This window comes from Furipterus horrens, unplaced genomic scaffold (assembly GCF_987537825.1).
Source record: "Furipterus horrens unplaced genomic scaffold, mFurHor1.1.pri manual_scaffold_5, whole genome shotgun sequence".
Classification (NCBI taxonomy): domain Eukaryota; kingdom Metazoa; phylum Chordata; class Mammalia; order Chiroptera; family Furipteridae; genus Furipterus; species Furipterus horrens.
In genome coordinates this window covers 46,951,001-46,970,873 of record NW_028327175.1, presented here as the reverse complement: position 1 = coordinate 46,970,873, position 19,873 = coordinate 46,951,001, and the positions used below count along the sequence as shown (strand labels likewise).

Below are 19,873 nucleotides of genomic sequence, written 5' to 3'. Positions count from 1 at the left end.
AATGGAGTAGACAGGAAGAGGTTCAGAAGAACTATATGCACAACCAATGGACATGGACTAAAAGGGGGGAACAACTGGAGGGAGGGGGGTCACTGGATGGAGGGGAGCAGAGGGAAAAGGAATTGGGACAACTGTAAGCATAATCAATAAAACATATTAAAATAAATAAAATAAATATCTTTTGACTGGACAGAGACAGTGGTGCTCAACTTCCCCATGCAGCTGCAGGGGCATGTGGGCTGTCACCTTCATAACCAGTTCAAGCCTGTGGTAGACTCATTCTTGCTTCTGGACGCTCTCAAGGGTGCAGTAGCCAAGCTCACAGGAATGGAAATACCGCTTGAAATAGGGTCAGGATCTGGAATGGTATCTGCATTCCTGGCCTCTATGATAGGTCCTCAAGCTTTGTACATGTGCAAAGATATCAACCTTAAGGCTGCTAGCAGCTTGTAACCTGCAGACAGGATGCTCTATCACATTTCACATACAGCCTATAATTACAGATTTGGTCAAAGACTTGCTACTAAGATTGAAGGAAAAAGTTAATATTCTGGTGTTTAATCCTCCATCCCTGAAGAGGCAGGAAGTCATGGAATAGAGCCAGCTTGGGATAGTGGCAGAAATGGGAGCCAAGTCATGGACAGAATCTTTCCACTGGTTCCAGATCTCTTTTCACCAAGAGGGTTCTATTTAGTTTCCATTAAAAAAAAAATAATCAAGGAGAAATTTTGAAAATGATGAAGATGAAAGGTCTACAAGGGACTACTATGTTTTCCAGGCAAACATACTGAGAAATCCTTCCAGTCCTAGAGCTCCTAAGTTCTACTGTACACGGTGTGCTCTATATTATATTGAATAATACATATTATACTGAATATAGAGGAGTACATATTATACAGAATATATGAAGCATATATGAATATATATACTGAGTGTATTTACTGAATGTATGAATATATATTGAATGTATTTACCATATTTTGAAACTGAAGTCATTTTTTGGTTAAAAGGTGAAATTGTCAGAAATTTGTCACATAGAAAAAGGCAGAAGGGCAGGGTATTCTCTTTTCCCAGGAATCAAGCCTACAGAAATATTACATAAGTGCAAGTAAACACACACATATATAATTTGCATTTTACATATTAAAGGCACTTTTTTAAAGCAAAAGAATATTTATTTCAGCATTTCCCATAAGAGCAAAACAAGAAAATCAACCTAAGTGTCCATGATTAAAGGGATTGGTAAAATACATTACAGTGTATCTGTGACACTGAATGTGAGTGAAATCTAGCCGTTAAATATGAGTTGGTTCTGTATATACTGAACCAGAAGGGGTTCATGATGTACTACTGAATGAAGAAGAAAAAAAAAGAAGCAAATTACAAACCAGTATTATCCTATATGTATATATTTTTAAAGCCAATAGGTTTATATGTGTATATAAGAAAGTCTCAGAAGATACCAGGAAGGAATGGAAGAACTCTCACTCTTTTGTGGTAGCATTTGTACAATGATGATGATGTATAATTTAAAAAGATTTTTATTTAAAAATATTTTTTTAAGATTTTATTTATTTTTACAGAGAGAGGAAAGGAGGGAGAAAGGGGGGGAGAGAAAGACCACTGTGTGGTTATCTCTTGTGTGCCCCCAACTGGGGACCTGGCCTGAAACCCAGGCATGTGCCCTGACTGGGAATCAAACCTGCAACACTTTGGTCCGCAGGCCAGCACTCAATCCACTGAGCCACACCAGCCAGGGCTTATTTAAAAATATTTGTAAATTTACTTTCAAAAAATAACTTTTGAGAAAAAATAGTATATACAAAGTATTCTGTTGGTGCCGTGGGGGATTTGGGGAAGAAAAGAGCTTGTAAAAGATATCCACGGGTTCCCGGGCAGGACACCCACACAGACTACCCCAGGGGGTGACAGGTAAGCCGACATTGGAGTGACAAGAAAAACTGGTCATGCCAAGTGCAGAGGAAGAGTGAGCTTGGTGAGTCCAAGGCCTAGACAGAAGGTCACTGGTCCTGGACTAAAGGGGGTGAAGCCGAGGAGTGGTTTGGGGGAAATGAGATCACGCAGCACTTCGTTAGCTGGAGAGGTGTTTGGAAGACATTGGTTATTTTAAGCAGGGAGCACATGATTGAATTCTGGGTTTTTCTGATGTGAGCTTATCCCTGACTTTCCATTTATAATGTGATACTAGTTTACCCATTTAAGATAATATAAAGTTTTTTTTTTAAGTAACTGTATTTAAGGAAACAGAGTAAAGTCTTATATAAAATACTGAGTGAATATATAATAGATAGAACTAAAACCGTAAGGATGGTACCTGAGTGACTAAATTTAGGGAAACACTTCCTCAGGCAGAGCAAATGTTAGAATCTGTTTGTGTCTCACCCAAACTGCTTAGGAGATCAGATGTCTAGTAGTTGGCGAGGATTCGAGAAGGCAGCAGCCTAGGCAAGGAGACGTGGCGTTACCTGAGGCACAGAGTTCAGTAAACATTAGATGGAACCATATGAAAGTGCAGCTTTTATAGATAAAAAATAGTTAAATATTAGCAGTTACTTTTTGGTTTAGTCTAGTATTGAATAAATGAAATTTATTCAATAAAGCATTGATTTCTAAAGAAGTCACAGAAACACATCCCATCAACGTATTTGTATTGTGATCCACTACCAATATTATAAAATCTGCTTTTGAATATTTCTGATTTATTTCACCCAGAATTTTCAGAAACCATAAGAGACCTCCAATAAATTCTTTGTGTTTGTCATTTATACCAGTGTCTCATATTACTGGAGTTTTTGAAGTTTATCCCAACCCAGATTGCACTGTTTCTAATGGCACCATAAAGTCTATTTTCTCTCGCTCTATCATGCCTGAAATTGGAAATCTGGCCATTATTCTATATCTTCTATTGAATTCGTCAAGGAAGCATTTAACATCTATCATAAGCCAGGACTGTGGTAGAAGCTATCAGGTATATAAAAATGAATAAGACATGGTATTTACTCTCCAGGAGCTCACAGTCTAGTAGGAGAGTTAATATTTGACACCAATTTATCTTTCCAGGCAGAAGGAGAAGGAAGGTGGTAAGTTCCATAAATGAGGCATAAAGTATTATAAGATATATTTATGGGAGAAAATACTTAGATCCCTACATCACAAACAACTTGAAATCCATATATATTAAAAAATGTGTGGGTACAGTCAAACCTCGGTTCTCAAACGTCTTCGTTCTTGAACAATTCGGTTCTTGACCAAGTTGTTCATGGGAAAAATGTCTCAATTGTCTATTAAAACTTCAGGTCTCAATTCTCTACCGACAGTCCTTTCATGCCGATAGCTTATGATCAGTCATGCATCTCTCAGGTGTCAAACAAAGGAGATTTGGTTTTTGAACAAATTGTTCCTTGAACATTTTTCTCCTTGAACAGTTTTCCAGAACAAATTAAGTTCAAGAGCCGAGGTTTCACTGTAATTGTGTGTGTCTATGAGCATTTTGGGAGAAAATAGAAAAGAATACTTTTATAATTTAGGGTCAGAATAGATTCTGCCAACAAAGGCATGACAAATTCCAAAAGCATTAAATAGAAAAAAAATTAACATAAAAACTTTACAATGAAAGATATTATAACAAACATTATTATATTATAGAAGACAAGTAACAATTCTTTGACCTATCAATTACATTTCTAGGAATCCATCCTACAAATGCACTGTGCAGATACAAAGTAAAGTATGTAAAAGACTGTTCATTTCAGTGTTATCATTATAAAATAACTGAAAACCCAAGTGTCCAGCATAAACTATGTTTCATCCACACAACGGAGTGCTAGGCAGCTGAGAAACAGAATGAGGAAGACCCCTAGGTACCAATCTGGAATGAGCTCCAAGTATGTTTAGTGAAATAGTAAGTAAAAAAAAGCAAAAACTAAGGTCAGAACATTCTTTATTGCTAACTACATTTCATGTAAGAAAAAGGAGGGAAAGACTATATAGACGTTTTGCTTACTCTTACAAAATAAAAACAGGAAAAAATAGTTTAAAAGGGGAATAAAGAAGAAAAAGGTGGAGGGCTGGAGGTGGAAATGAGACTTCTCTGTCTTTACCTTTCTGTAAAGTTTTGCTTTTGAATCTTGGAAAATATCTATAAAACTTCAGTGAAATAAAAAAAGGTAAGTGGCAGTCTAGAGAAATTGCACAAAGGCTTAAGAGCCATGTTATGGATGGTATGTATGTCTGTGTCCCCCCAAAATCCATGTGTTGAAATCCTAACCCCCAATGCAGATATTAGGTGGTGGGGCCTTTGGAAGTGATTAGGTCCTAAGGGTGGAGCCCCCATGAGGGAATTAGTGTCCATGTAAGAGAGGCAGGAGAGCTTGTTCTCCCTCTCTGCTCTTCATCGTGTGAGGATGCCATGAGAAGATTGCCATCTGAAAACCAGGACCAGATGGGTCAGCACCTTGACTTCCCAGCCGCCAGAACGGTAAGAAATATTTCTTGTGTCAGCCATTCAGCCTTGAAGCCGCGGGAACTAAGGCAAGCCTTAGTAAATAAAAAGCCTACACCAATCAGAAGTTTTAATCCAATAGAAAAGTTAGCAGAGGAGACTCTTATGGAAAAACACACTCCTGTCTGTCTCCTCTACTCTCAATACTCTACTCTCCACTGGCCTGTCTGATTACTGAACACGTGGTGGGTTTTCCCACGCCAAGCAATCCTGTACCACCAGCCGGGTGTTTTAACTCAATCCTGACACCATCTGCCTTGAGGAAAGAGTGAGGAAAGGGAGAACATTAAATGGAGTCATTTTAACCAAGCTGCTAAATTATTTAAATTATTTGCATTACAGAGGTTGAGGCATAAGGAAACATCCTTATTATCTTCTTAACTAGCCTGGGAACTTAAACTTCTGAACTTTCCAGCCCTGTGTCAAAAACCTAGATATACACCAGTTCACTGTGTGTCAGCACCAGCCAATAACCCTCTGACTGTCCTCTAAAGGACTCAGGACATGACCAGACCCCCTGGAGCCCATCCTCCTGCCTACCTGGCACCAGGAATTAACCATGGAATCTGGCCAAAGAAGTATCTTCAGCTAGCATGGCCATGTAGAAGAGATAACAGACACTTCTCTTCTGTTCCTGAGGGGCAAGGTCACTTAGTGGCAGTTATGAAAAGAGAGATTTTCAATGAATATAAATATAATTTATCTCTGGCACAGAGTTTTTCCCCTGGAGGTAACTGTCAATGATTGGGGGAAATATCTTAAAAAGTCTCATTTGCGTTGGTGAGATTGCTGGAGCAGAAATGTCAGATTTTAAAGAATTAGAGGAGGTAAGGGAAACTCCTATCAAAAGGAAAGGAGAGAGGGATTTTGATAATAGGAGAGACCATGCATGCAGGGGTAGTGGGTGTGGGGGAGATCGCTATCTGCAGCTCAGTTTTGCTCTGAACTTAAAACCACTCTAAAAAATTCTGTTTTGAAAAAGGAGAGAAGCAGGAAGAAAAATTTGTTGTATTCCTGAGAGGGAAGAGTTAGTGGAAAAGGAAGAGGGGGGAGAGGGAAGCCAGCAAAAAATGAGAAACTAGGGGAATGGCATAGAGGCAGACCTGGGAAGACAGAATGGATTTGAGAGAACCAAACATCCATTCATTCATTCATTCACTCATTCATTCACCCATCAAGCAATATATGTTTCTGAGTATTTGAACCCCTGTACTAGGTGCTGTTGTAGCCACTGGAAAGAGGGCAGTGAATAAAGCAGATGGGCAGAGGGCCTACTCCCATGGGGCACACATTAGTGAAGAGATGGACAACAGACTAACACGCAAATAAATGCACCATATGGCAGCTCTTGGGATGTGCCACGGCTTTGAAAAACAAAGCCAAGGAAAGCAATTGGTGAATAGAGTGGTCAGGGAAGGCCTTCCTGAGAGGACATTCAAGCAGGAAACTGAATGAGGTGAGGGGCCAAGCCTTGGGAAACTGAGGGAAAAGGATGTGAAGTTCATTTGAGTGGGGCCAAGGGGAAGACAGTGAGAGCCAGTTGTTTTTCAGTTGTGGGCTGTCTTGTGGATGCTTGCCAGTGCTCTGTTCCCCAAACATAGTGCTTAGAGAGGTAGAGGTGGTACAGGACTGAAACAGCGCTGTGTAGGCACGTGAGCCCGGAGCCTGAGACGGTGCTCCCGCCTGCATCGCAATGTGAAGTACCTGACCGCTGTACTGCCCTCCCTCTCTGCTCCCCCTCTAAAACTTGCAAAGGTCTTTGGGACGACTTTAAATTTTAACCTGTTATGAAATTGTTAGGGTTTGAACCAATTTTACCTAGATCTTACAGGGACAAGGGAGTCTCAAGTGGGATTCCATCTGATCAATGACACATGGAATCTTCTCTCTAGAAGATCTTCATAGGTGAATTAAATGTCTGTCTCTGAAGGGATCTGCATTAAGGCCCCTAGAGGAGGGTTATTGCATTGGCTAGGAGTTTGAGCTAAATGGTCCTTATGCCAGCTATGGCATCAGAGTCATCTGGAGATTGATGATCAAAAATGGCCATAATTTAGTCAATCATGCCTACTTAATGAAGCATCCATAAAAGTCCAAAAGACAGCAGGGAGAGCTTCCAGGTTAGTGAACAGGAATGCTTCCATGTGCGGTGGCCAGATCGTCGTGGGTCTTGTAGGCCTTGGTGAGAATGGTGGTTTTTATTGTAAGTGGGATGGAAATCAGGGCAGAGATACCATCTGGTACACGCTTTTAAAGGTCCCCGTGTCTGCTCTCTGCAGAGTATAGACTATACAGGGGCTAAGTGGAGCATGGAGACCAGAAAAGAGGTTTTTTGCAGGAGCCCAGGGGAGAGAGGAGGGTGGCTGGGACAGAAGCTCAGAACCCTTCTGGACCTTGCCTTATGTTTCTCTTCATCTAGTTACTTATTTGTGTGCTTCAATATCCTTCATGATAACTGGTAATCTAGTAAGTAAACTGTTTCCCTACATTCTGTGAGCTGCTCTAGAAAAGTGATTGGACATGTGCAGGGGGTTTGGGGGACCTCTGATTTATAGCCAGTTGGTCAGAAGCCCTGGTGACAACCTGGACTTGTGATTGGCATCTGAAGGTGGGGGAAGTTTTGTGGGACTGAGCCCTTACTCTGTGGGATCTCATGCTAGTTTCAGGTTGTTGAATAAACTCAAAGAGTCTGGAGGCTTTGCTAGAAATGAGGGACAAAGAGTTATCCAGGGTCTAATTGTTTGCAAACTGAAAAGTCAGCTAAGCAAAAACCCAAAAGTGTTCCTAAGAAAAAGAAAAATTAAGGGTTCTAAAAGTAAAAGTCACATTCTGGAGAAAAATCAGTCCTGAAATCTTAGCTTCCAGAGTGGTGGAGGACAGTTTCAGTCAGATGTTAGGGAATCTAGACAATGGATGCCACGTGGTCTGGAGGGTAGGCAGCAGGAAGTCTGGTCATGTCCTGAGTCTTTTAACACAGGCCCCTCAGTCAAGGATGATTTTGGTTTTGCTTCTTTAGAATTAAAGGGATTATCTAGAAGACATATTGGTGATACTTGCAGCTTTTAAATCTAAAAACGTATGATTCTGGAATAAAATGTCAGTCTTTCAGAAGTTATTTTGTTGAGGCTCTACCCTATATCCTCATAAGGAGCTTTGAGTCTGTGGAAAAGGGCTGTGCATGTTCACATCAGAATCACTCACTTAGGCCCTGGCTGGCGCAGCTCAGTGGATTGAGTGCCAGCCTGTGAACCAGGTTCGATTCCCAGTCAGGGCACATGCCTGGGTCGCGGGTAGGATCCTCAGCTGGGGGTGTGCAAGAGGCAACCACACATTGATGTTTCTCTCCCTCTCTTCCTCCCTTCCCCACTTTCTAAAAATAAAATCTTAAAAACATAGAATCACTCACTTAGGGTAATTTGAAAGACACATAGAAATAAAAGCATAAATAAACAATAAATAAATAATACCCCCACCCCCGACTCCCACACACAAAATCTTTCATAGAAGTAAGTTTTCTTAGATGGCATTGGAAGTGGCATCTGAACGCAGAAGGAAAACTGTATCCAGTGGGGCAGAAGTCACTTTATAGTAACTCTTTATTATTAACAAACCTTAGTGAATAATATTTACGTAGCAAGGTAGTGAGTCACCATAATCTTAATTCTTTATGCTTATGGAATACTGGTGGGAGCTTTGTACCAGAAAACTACACGGAATTACATTTCCCAAGAAGAAAATTTATAGCGTTATCTAACAGAAAAGGCAGGCACAGAGGGTACAGTCTGTGGAATTCTGTTAATGGAGTGCACTAAGCATACTTCTTATCCTGGACTGATTTGTTTGCAAAGAAATACAGGTAATCTTTGTTCCCAGCAAGTCCTGTAATTGCCACCTCTGCCTTGGGAGCCCTCATCTTCCTGGAATTGTCGTTCCTTACTGGGCCAAAGGACGTGCACTTACAGGCAGGGCAAGAAGTTGCCAGAGCCTGGCTCTCTCTACTCCCAACTCAGCCATCACCAGAATTTTAGTGGAATTATTAGGCTGCTGATGCTGTAAAGACCTGTCCCCTGATACTCCATGGGCTCCAGACACAGATGGCGGCTGTAGGGGCCCTGCTGCTCAGGGCAGCTATTCAAGAATGGAGTCTAAAGCTGGGGGTTCAAAGGCCTCCTGCTGCCCTTATGATAAAGACCAAGTCCTCAGCATGGCCAGGCCTCCTCCAGCCACTGATCAACTTTCATCCCAGGATGTGCCACAATCCGTTCCTGTCACTGGGTCTCGCATGCTGTCCTTCCCACTAGTATACTTCCCCCTCTCTCCTTTCTTTATATCACCCCTTTTGTCATTGGCTCATGGAAACCTTCTCTGACCTCCCTAACCTGGGCAATTTCCTCCTTACACATTCTCAGTGTCTTGCTCCTCTGCCTTGTAGCTCTTGTCACACCTGCAGTTTTACACATGTGTGTAACTACTCCTTCTGTGTTGGTATCCCCTATAAACTGTAGGCTCCATAAGAGCAGTAATTGTTGTCTTTGATCACCTCTGTATCCCCAGGGCTTTGTTAAGGGTGTGGCACATTATAGGTGCTCCATTACAAATATTTGTTGAATGAATGAATGAAAGAGAGAAGCAAGTGGGGTGAAGGTTGTGACCTCAGGCAACTGGGGATGGGCATGACCATTATAAGTTCCAGCCCCTTGTGATATTGTCCTTGTCCACTGAGGCTGCTATAACAAAATACCATCGCCTGGGTGGCTTATAAACAGCAGTATCACTCACCATTCTAGAGTCTGGAAGTCTGAGAACAGGGTGCCCATGTAGTCAGGTCTTGGTGAGAGCCCTCTTTGGGTTGCAGGCTGCCAATTTCTCATTGTATTCTCACATGGTGGAACGGGCTAGGGTGCTCTCAGGTTATTTTATAAGGGCACCTCTGCCCTCATGACCTAATTATCTCCCAAATGCTCAACCTCCTAGTCCTATCACTTGGGAGTTAGGATTGCAACAAATAAATTAGAGGGGAGCATAAACATTCAGGCCATAGCATATACTAACTGAGGAATTAGTGAAAAGAGAGGAGTGCTATACACTATAGGTTAGAAGCTCAATCCCAGGTCAGACACTCCAGGTTTGAATAGTAGTTTGGTGACTTGCCAACTCTAAAACCTTGGACAAATTACTTCAACTCTGCTTCCTTAGTCTTCTCCTATCTCAAATGAGGTTGATGCTGGCATCTAACCCCACATTCTGTAAGACATGAGATAATGCAAGAACATGTTTGGCCCAGTAAGTAGTCAATAAATGTAAGCTGGTGTTGTTATTATAGTAAACACCACAAATCCTCAAAATCCTCCTCCTTGATCACTATAAATTGTGTAGCAACATGGAGCTTAACTTGGCAGCCAGATGATATTTAGAATGGTTTGAAAGCTTATCATAAGAGCTTTTTGACATTAATAATTCTATGGGAGTTGGTGAGAGTAATATTTAAGAAAGATAAGTGCATTTAACAAGTAGAACTAAAGGACATTTGCACTTGGGTTAAAAAGCAAAGAAGACATGTTCACAACAGCTCCAAGATAAGCTTTCAGGAGAGAAATATGGTGGCTCTAGGACCCAGAAGCACTGCAAGATAACCCCTACACAACTCCTCCTACTGTCCATTTCTCTGAGATGCTCGGCCTGCGAGAAAGAGGGGAACCAGGCCACCATCCCTCATCTTGTTTGCCACATCTTGCTCCCCATTAAGGAGCCCTCCCACAGAGATTATCAATTCAGCTCAAGTCCAGCTCTGAGTTGTCTGAGCAACACCTGAATTCTGCTTTAATCTCCACCTGAACCTGTTTCAGCCGAAGGTGCCCTAACTGTGAAGTCATAGCCCTTTGGGGGTTCTCACCTGCTCCTGGCTGAAAAACCACGTTTTTCCTGAGTCCCTGGACTGGGTTCCATCCTCAGATCTGAATGATTTGGTTGCTAGTTTTTAAATTTTGAGTTAGTGGAAGGAGCTATATGGAATATAGCCAATGACAGAAGCCGTTCATCCAGATGAAGATGCAATATTCCAGCCACCTTATCTGTGTAAATATAAGCAGGATTGGGATGATATCAAAGACTCTACAATGAAAAAAATACCCAAACAGGTCCAAAATGCTGACTTGCCCCGACGTAGTTCTCCTATTTAGTTTATGCAAAATGCGAATATTTCAAGAAGTAGAATATTTAGTAATAACAACTTATATTTACCAAGCAGTTTCCATGTGCCAGGCACTGTGTTAAGAGCTTTATAGGAATGATCACATATAATCTTCACAACACACCCATGATTATCATTGTCTTACAAAGAGCTAGGCACAAAAGGCTTCAATCTGTGTTCTAAAGGTCACATGTGGTCAGCCGAGGAACCAGGATGGGAACTCAGGAAGCTTCTATGATACTCATCCATCCTCCAAAGCTTTATGCCAAATGCCATGGGGAAAATAAAACCTAATCAGATACTAATTATACCTTCAAACAGCTGACCATCAAGTAGAGATATTAAGACCTAAGCAGAAATATTAAATAGCAAACATTTACATGGAAATTTTTATGTTCCAGACACTGTTCTAAGCACTTTATGCATATTAACTTAATCCTCAACACAAGCTTTGTGATGGCTACCATTATCATCCCGATTTTATAAATGACGAAACTGATGTGCCTAAGTCCACACGACTTGGAGTGAAGTCCATATTTGAACCCAAGTGCTAAAAGGGATAAAGATGTTGAGCAGATAGAAAGAAGGACAAAGCCTGGGGTGTTCCAGTGCAGATGCGCTCACTTAGCTCTGAGCAATCTTATGTGTGTGCTTGTTCAGCCAATGGCAAATTCACCCGGTGCCTTTTTCATCCTTCCTACCATACTTCATCTTAAATTCATTCATTTAATAAGTGTTGGCTGAGCATCTGCAGTGTGCTGGGACAGAACGATAAGCTAAGGTGCTCATGAGGACCTCTGAGGAAACACAGAAGGGCTTTGAAACCAGACCAGGGAGGTCAACGTGGCTTGGCACAGGAGCCTCAAGGATGGGTGAGAAACTGCCAAGCAGACAAAAGGAAAGGGGGTAATCACATCCAAGACCCAGAGTCGTGAAGGAGCGTAGTATCCAAAGAATAGCATGGGGTTGAGTGTGAGCAAAGCACTGGATGAAGTCACGACATAGAGAGGAAAAGCAAGTAGGAGTAAGAAGGTGGGGAGCTGGGCACAATGATAAAGTTTTAAGTTTTTCCAACAGGCTGCAGAAAGGCACTGGAAAAGTCTAGCCAGGACAGCGGATTTGTTTGACTGATACTTTAAAACACTAGCAGCCGTAGCTTGAAGAATGAATTGGAGGTGGGACCCTGGGTAGGGAGGGATGCCATTCTAGATTGTTGCTGTGAGCAAGGAATGCTCAACAGAGTGAAAGGAGTTTAGGGTAGATCTTGTCTAATATTTTACTGAAATCAATTTATCCTGTGTCTTGCATTTCTGTAATGGACTCAAACCAGAGAATTTGTTACTATTTTTGCAAAATATTCACCCAGCCTAGTTAAAATTGTCATAACTTCCCAAGTTTAATAAGAACATATTTCCTTTTGATGGTACAGGAGTCACCAAATCAATTGGGGGTGGGTGGGTGGCTGTGCCATTACAAGAGAGTAGAAGGCCGAGAATCCAGGGGTCAAGGGCCTGTGGCTCCCTCCTGTCTGCAAACGTGACAGGTAAACATCAGGACACCTTCTCTTGACTGATAGAGACCCTGTACTTCCTTATCCTCTGCCTAAGTGACTTCTTCCAGTTATTTTCTCCTACTTAATTTTGTTTTTAAATGTTACACTTCTAAACCCACACATCAGTCTTAGCATCACTAAAAGTGTCACACGTAAACATTATGTGTGTCAGACTTGGTGCAATCAGAAATCCACAGCACCACCCATGGCTCATCTGAATCGCTCTGATCTAACCAGCAGTTTACGGGAAGGATGGGGACTACAGGTAACCAAAAGGAAGCATTCAGCCAAATCTAGAATGTGGGACATTTTACAGGACATATTATCAGCCTCGTCAGTGAAGTGCTGACATGAAAGAGATAGGATAATTTTTATGGAATAGAATAATAACAAGACAAGGCAGTATCTGAAACTTGATTCAAAGAAACTGTAAAAGACATCTTTTCCAGTTGGGGAAATCTGAATATGGACTGAGTATTAGATGATATTGTGGAATTGTTGGTCTTGTTAGATGTGATAATGGTGTGCTGTTTCTTGTTTCTTTGTTTGTTTTTAATGCCCTATGTATTATATTGGAATATTTCTGGTAAAATGGCATGGCCTTTGGGATAAATGGACTGAAAGAAATTTTATTCAATCAAAATGAAAAAAGATTGGCAAAACATTGATAACTGTTGGTTAATGAGTACCTAGAGTAAATTATACTATTGTTGTGCATGTTTGGTATTTTCCACAAAGAAAAGGTTGTGTGTGTGTGTGTGTGTGTGTGTTTAGTTCTGCTTTAAAATTGTCACTATAAAATTAACATAAGCACTTTAAGGAAAGCAAAAAATATGTAAAAGAATGAACTACATTCCCACCATTCTTTTTTTATTGTTTACTCTATTACAGTTGTCCCAATGTTTTTCCCTTTTGCCCCTCTCCACCCAGCCAACCCCTCTCGCCCACAGTCAATACCCTCTCTGTCGTCCATGTCCATGAGTCATTCATACACGTTCCTTGACTAGTCTCACCACTCTTAACACTGTCAGCACTAAGTGTATTTCCTTGCATTTTTCCTTGCACACACTTGATTTTTACGTAGTTCGTAATCATTTGTACTTCTAACTTTATTTTTATTTTTCACATAATGTACATGTCATAGCATCTTTCATGTTATTATCTGGTCTTTATAACCAGTGGTGTGCTGGCTCTTGAGAGCTGATTATCACACATCTTCCTAACTCTGTGTTCTTGAAATCAGCCATGATGGCAAGCATTACAAACCCCAGGTTTGTCCCCATAGAGTGAATTGTTAAACATTTACCAGCACATCACTATTTATTACCATCATTTTTAATGGCCACCTAATAGCCCTTTGAGTAAATACCTGATAGTAAGCCATTAGAGGAAACTTACAAGTATTACATGCCAGGTACTACCTACTTCACTGGTCTTAGCTCATTTCATCCTAACAATGGCCCCTATGAGGTAGGTGCTATTATCATCCACATTTTATGGATGGAGAAACTGAGGCAGAAAGTAGTGTGGTAAATTGCCCAGTGTCCCACAAGTAATAAATGGTGGCAAGCCCGAGAGCTGGGATCTGAACTCAGGTAGTCTCACTGTAGCATCTTAGCCTCTACCACACTCCGCTCCAGCCAACAACTGGGCAGCTGCCTTCAGAGGCCAACGCTGCTGCTCCATGGATCGTTCAGCGAGTGGGCACACTGTGAGGCCAGCAGCTGCCATCTCCTTCCCACAACCTGAGTGCATGCCTTGGGGAGCCAGTCCCCATCTTCCATTTAGATTACTCTCTTGGCACACTGCTTTGCTCCTGGACAGAGCAAGTGCTCCGGCCTGCTCCGCTTGCTGCTTAGCAGGCACTGCCTTCTTGGGTCACTTTCAGAGTTGAGAGGATAATGGCATGCCCCAAGTTGCAAGGACAGTAATGACCATTGGGGCCAGGTGAGCTCTTATATTGAATAAGGAGCAAGGACTGCATGGGTGACCTCTTTTTGCTGCCCCAGGGTTTGCAGAGTTTTCCACTCCCGCAGGGCAGTCAGGAGTACTGGGCAGGATTCTATTCCTGGTGTAGCTGCTGAGTTGCTGAGTGATAACAGGGCAAGTCATCTGACTTGGCAATGGTCCTTTTGCAGGAGAGAGGCATCATAAGACAAGAGTGTTTTCTGAGCACTCAGAAGCTCTTGCAGGCAAGATGCTGTGTGAGCAATTTAACCGCCAGCACTGCTCTCTCAGGACCCAGCAATCACCTTCATTGGGGCTGAGAGCCCCAGGGTTCCTGGATCTGTGTTCTCATATCACTGTGATAAGTGGTGATGTAGCAATGAGGTAGTTAGTAATATGTTCCGGAAGCCTGTCAGCGGAGCTTTGGATAAGAGGCTCAGATGAAGTCAAGCATAGATCATTTCATCAAGAAGCAGGAGAGAAGAAATATTGTCTTTGAAGATGTGGGAGTTTGATTGTCATACAACAAAAATCACCGTTGAAACAGAAAACTTTATGTTCTTTACATGCAAAGTCTTAACAAAACTATAAGGACTCGACCAATTTATTGAATAAATATGTCATTGTCACTCTAAGACCAAGAGAGAGGGTTCATCTAGATTCTGTCTGGTTTAGGATTTTTCCCTGATCTTTCAAATGCTCTAACCCATTAAGCACTAAGTAGGATCCAACCAGAATGAGAACACAGCAGATCTCTCGCCGTTTTCTGACAGTGCTTCTGAGGAAGGGTTTAGACCATGTAAATGTATGAGAGAGAAAGGAAAGAAGGGAAAGAACAACAATCTGTCAAGGATTGGAAGGAATCATTAACTTTTAGGATTCCCTTACCTCGTTACACTCTGATTCTCTTGAGTGCCTTTGATGCGATCTGCAATTCCAGATGTCTCCCAGATTTGACAGTGAGGTGGAGGGCTGAGACCTGTGTCCCTACGCAGACAGACGTGGAGAAGCAGAGCCTTTGCCAGGTGAGAGGCAGCTGTCTTAGCCTCCCTGTGGCAAACACCTGCCAATAGAAGAAAGTCATGCATGGATTGGAGCCACACAAATAAGGTCTATGTAGTCATGCTTTGCTCTTCAGATGTTTGAAATCATGTGTGATCACTCCAGTCAGATGCACTTTCTATTCTTTCCTATCTCCTGTGGGGCTAATAGCACATGGGAGCACTTAAATTTTTTAAAATTAAAGTATTGTTGACATACAATATTATATTAGTTTCAGGTGTACAACATAATGATTCTGTATTTACACACACCATACAATGTGATCACCACAATTTGTCTAGTAAGCATCTGTCACCACACAAAGTTGTTATACTATTGACTGTATCCTCTGTGCTGTGCATTACATCCCATGACTAATTTATTTTGTAACTGAATATTTTTCCCTCTTGATTTCTTCACCTTTTTCACCCACGCCCACAAATCCATCCCCTCTGGCAACCATCATGTTTTTCTCTGTATCTATGACTCTATGACTCTCTTTCTGTTTTATTTGTTTTGCTTTTTTAGGTTCTAACATATAAGTGAAATCATACAGTATATGTCTTTGTTTGACTTATTTCATTTAGCATAATACCCTCTAGGTCTATCCATGTTGTTGCAAGTGGCAAGATTTAATTTTTTATTGCTGAAATATACATATATATGCCATATTGTCATTTTGAGGCTCATTTTCCCTCCTTGTGCTCTCACATGAAGAGGAAAAATTATGAAGACAATAACTTTGTATTTCCCCCCTTTTATGCATAACTTAAAATAAAAACCCTACATTGAGCTCCCCTATAATGCAGTGATAAATTTCATAAGGTGTGTGTGAACTCTGCCATTTGTTCTTCTCACCCGGACCCAGGCACCCAGTCCTCTCCATGTGCCCACCAAATGCTCCTCAAGGCAGAAGGACAGCTGACCCACGGCAGAGTCCTGAGTCATCAATTAGTAGCAATTAGCAGGGCTGATTGTATTTGACTACAGCTAAGAGCCTGAGGTCCCCAGGACTCAATGACTCATACCTGGACCTCTGCCCTGTTTTCGTCTTTGATGGTAGTACTTCTACTGCTCATACAGATGGCACATTGTACTGCCCACTTGTGCATTTTAATAGCACACTGGGTTCTGCTACAAACCAGTGACAGTCTTCTTCCTCCCCAGCATTGTTGACCCTGTTGTGATTTCATTGAACTGAGAACCACTGGCTCCGGGCATGTCCCATTCAATCTCTTACACCTAAGGGGAGTTTTAGTCAAGGCTGCAAGGCTGCACAGCAGCCAGAGGAAGCATGATATTCCAGCTGCTGCAGGAGCAGGGAGTGAAGCTTCAGAAGCATCCATCAGTGCGGTTCTTTTATATGAGGAGCCTCTAAAGTATTAATGGTGCACCAGCGGGTCAACAGGTCAGTCCATCTCCATTAGTTGGGCCCTATCAGTCTGGCGTCAGAGCAGAAGGTTCTGATTGGATCCAGTGATTTTCTCCTCTCTTATTGCCTTTGGACAGGAGAGGATTAGCATCTGAAGATGGAATCCTTTCTACACTTGCTCTTTGTTCTGTAAGATTTCAGTCTACTACTGTGACAGTCAAACGTTTTTTACCTCAACTCAGAGCAGGAAGTGTATAATTTATGGCAACTCAGTGTGTGTACGTGCGCATGCACACACACGAGACAAAAGTTTCAAAACAGCATTGTGATGCCTCCAGTTTCATTCTTTTTCTCTTCCTTTTTGTGTATGTTTTATTGATTATGCTGTTACAGTTATCCCAATTTCTTTTCCCTCTGCTCCCCTCCACCCAGCAACCACCCCCTCCAGCAGTCCCACCCCAAAGTCCATGTCCATGGGTCATGCATATAAGCTCTTCTCAACATTCCCCTGTCCACTCTGCACCCTCCTATTATGCTTTTATTTTTCTTTTTAAAATGTATTTTATTGATTATGCTGTTATAGTTGTCTCATTTTTCCCCCTTTGCTCCCCTCCACCCAGTACCCCCCTTCCCTGCAGCAATCCCACTCCCCTTAGTTCATGTCCATGGGTCGTGCATATAAGTTCTTTGGCTTCACCCTTTCCTGTATTATTCTTGACTTCCCCCTGTCTATTTTGTACCAACTAATTATGCTTCTAAATTCCTGCACCATTTCCCTCCCTCTCCCCACTTCCTCCTCCCAGCTGACCTCCCCCTACATGCTCCCCATACCAATGATTCTGTTCGCTTTCTGGTTGTCTCCTTAGTTTGCCTTTGTTTCCATTCCCTAGCTTCTGTTGTTGATAGTTGTGATACTGTTTTCATTTTAATGTTCCTAGTTTTGATCTTCTTTTTCTTAAATAAGTCCCTTTAACATTTCATATAATAATGGCTTGGTGATGATGAACTCCTTCAGCTTTACCTTGTCTGGGAAGCACTTTCTCTTCCCTTCCATTCTGAATGATAGCTTTGCTGGATAGAGTAATCTTTGTTGTAGGTCCTTGCTTTTCATCACTTTGAATATTTCCTGCCAGTCCCCTCTAGCCTCCAAAGTTTCTTTTGAGAAATCAGCTGACAGTCTTAAAGGTACCCTTTTGTAGGTAATTCTCCTCTTTTCTCTTGCTGCTTTTTAAGATTCTCTCTTTATCCTTAACCTTTGACATTTTGATTATGATGTGTCTTGGTGTGGTCCTCCTTGGGTCTAGTTTGTTTGGGACTCTCTGTGCTTTCTGGACCCATATGTCCATTTCCTTTCCCAAATTAGGGAAGTTTTCCTTCATTTATTTTTTCACATACTTTTTCAGTTTCTTGCTCTTTCTCTTCACCTTCTGGCAACCATATGATTCAGATGCTGGCACAATTAAAGCTATCCCAGAGGTTTCTAAGTCTCTCCTCATTTTTTTCAATTCTCATTTCCTCCTTCTGTACTAGTTGACTGTTTATTTCTTCCTATGTTCCAATCTGTTTATTTGAACCCTGGTTTCCTTTCCTTCACCACTTGTTTTGTGTGGATTTTCCTTCATTTCATCCAGGATAGCCTTCATTCTTTCCCCATCCTGTTTAACATTTTCTGTCAAGTCTGTGAGCATCTTTATCACCAGTGCCTTAAACTGTGCACCTGTTAGATTTGCTCTCTCCTCATCTGTTAGGTTTGCTATCTGCTCATTGCTTAGTTGTGTCACTGGGACCTTGATCTGCTCCCCCTTCTAGGCCATTCTTCTCTGTCTCCTATCTTGACAGCTTTCTGTGTTTGCCTCTGTGATTTGGTCAGACCGTCATACCTGTTACATTATAGGGGACGGAACCTTAGGTATTTGTTAGTGCTGGAGACCTGTTTCACCGAGTTTTGGTGCTGTATGTCGGGGGGGGTGGCGCTTCTGAGAGGGAACAGTGCTGGTTGTCGTCGCTTTTCCAGGCACTTCACCCTCTTTCCATACTAAGTGATCTGCCTGCTTTTCGAGACTGGTAGCTTCTTCCTCCAGTCCAACCCCCACTGGCTTTCACAGTCAGAAGCAATGCAGCTCTATTTTCCTGGCCCCAGAACCACAAGCTACACTGTCTGGTCTGGGGCTGGGATCGCTTCTCGGCTTTAGACTTTATGACTGTGTTTTTCGCCAATGCTACAGTCTCTCCACTGCTAGCCGTGCCCGCCCACCAGGCTCCTACCAGTCGCTGCTGCCTCTAGCCATGCCGCCTGCCAAGCACCACACCGCAGCCGCTGCTCTACCTCTCATTCTCTCTGTCCCAGCTCCACCCCTCCTACCTTTCTGGCTGATTATTTCTGCTTTATTTCTTTGCTGAACATCCCTGTAGTTTCAATTTTCTGGGTTGGTTTTTTTTTTTTAGTTTTGAAGTGGTTTAAATTCCTTCTTAGTTGTGAGGAGACACAGCATGTGTATTCAAGCTTCTATCTTAGCCGGAAGTCTCCGTTTTCTTCTCCTCCTCTTTTTTAATATTGGCCACTTAATTACTTTTGTGACTTGGAAATGGATCACCCCTCACATCTTGGAAAACATTCAGGTGCACACTGGGACAATCCACCTGCCTCATTATATGTGAGGTTTTACTATTTCTTCTGCACATTTTTTATATTTGTCAATTACTTGAAAATAATTCAGTCAATTATTTACATATGCCTTTTAAGAAATTCTTTAAGGATTCTTAAAACTCCTCAATATTTTATTTCATTGCTGCCATCTCATTTCTTTTCTCTGCCCAAAAGCCATGACTACATAAGAAACACTCTGAAAATATTGTATACCAAAATGCTAACAGATGATCCCTGGATGGTGACATTGCAAATAATTTTTTTTAAGTCTGTATTTTCTAATACCTACATACTATTTGTATAAAATAGTGCATATATTTAAGATGATATTTGCTATCTTTAAGAAATAAGCAGCTAGAGCTTTTAAAAATGCCAGTAAATTCTCAGTCTTATTAATTTTTTACTTAATTTTTAAATTTTTATTTATTTTTTATTGTTTTTCTATTATAGTTGTCCCATTTTACCGCCTTTGCTCTCCCCTGCTCTTCCCCTTCTTTCTCCCCTTCCCTCTCCACTCCGGTCACTGTCAGTCTGCTAGTTGTTTACATGCCCCTGGTTCTATTTTGTTCATTTGTTTGTTTTGTTCATTAGTTTCCTGTATT

General features: G+C 41.7%; 1 pseudogene; it reads left to right on the top strand.

Annotated features, from left to right (window-relative positions):
* The first annotated feature begins 216 nt into the window (after nucleotides 1-216).
* LOC150008528 (methyltransferase HEMK2 pseudogene) lies at nucleotides 217-908 on the top strand (annotated as a pseudogene).
* The last annotated feature ends 18,965 nt before the right edge of the window (nucleotides 909-19,873 follow it).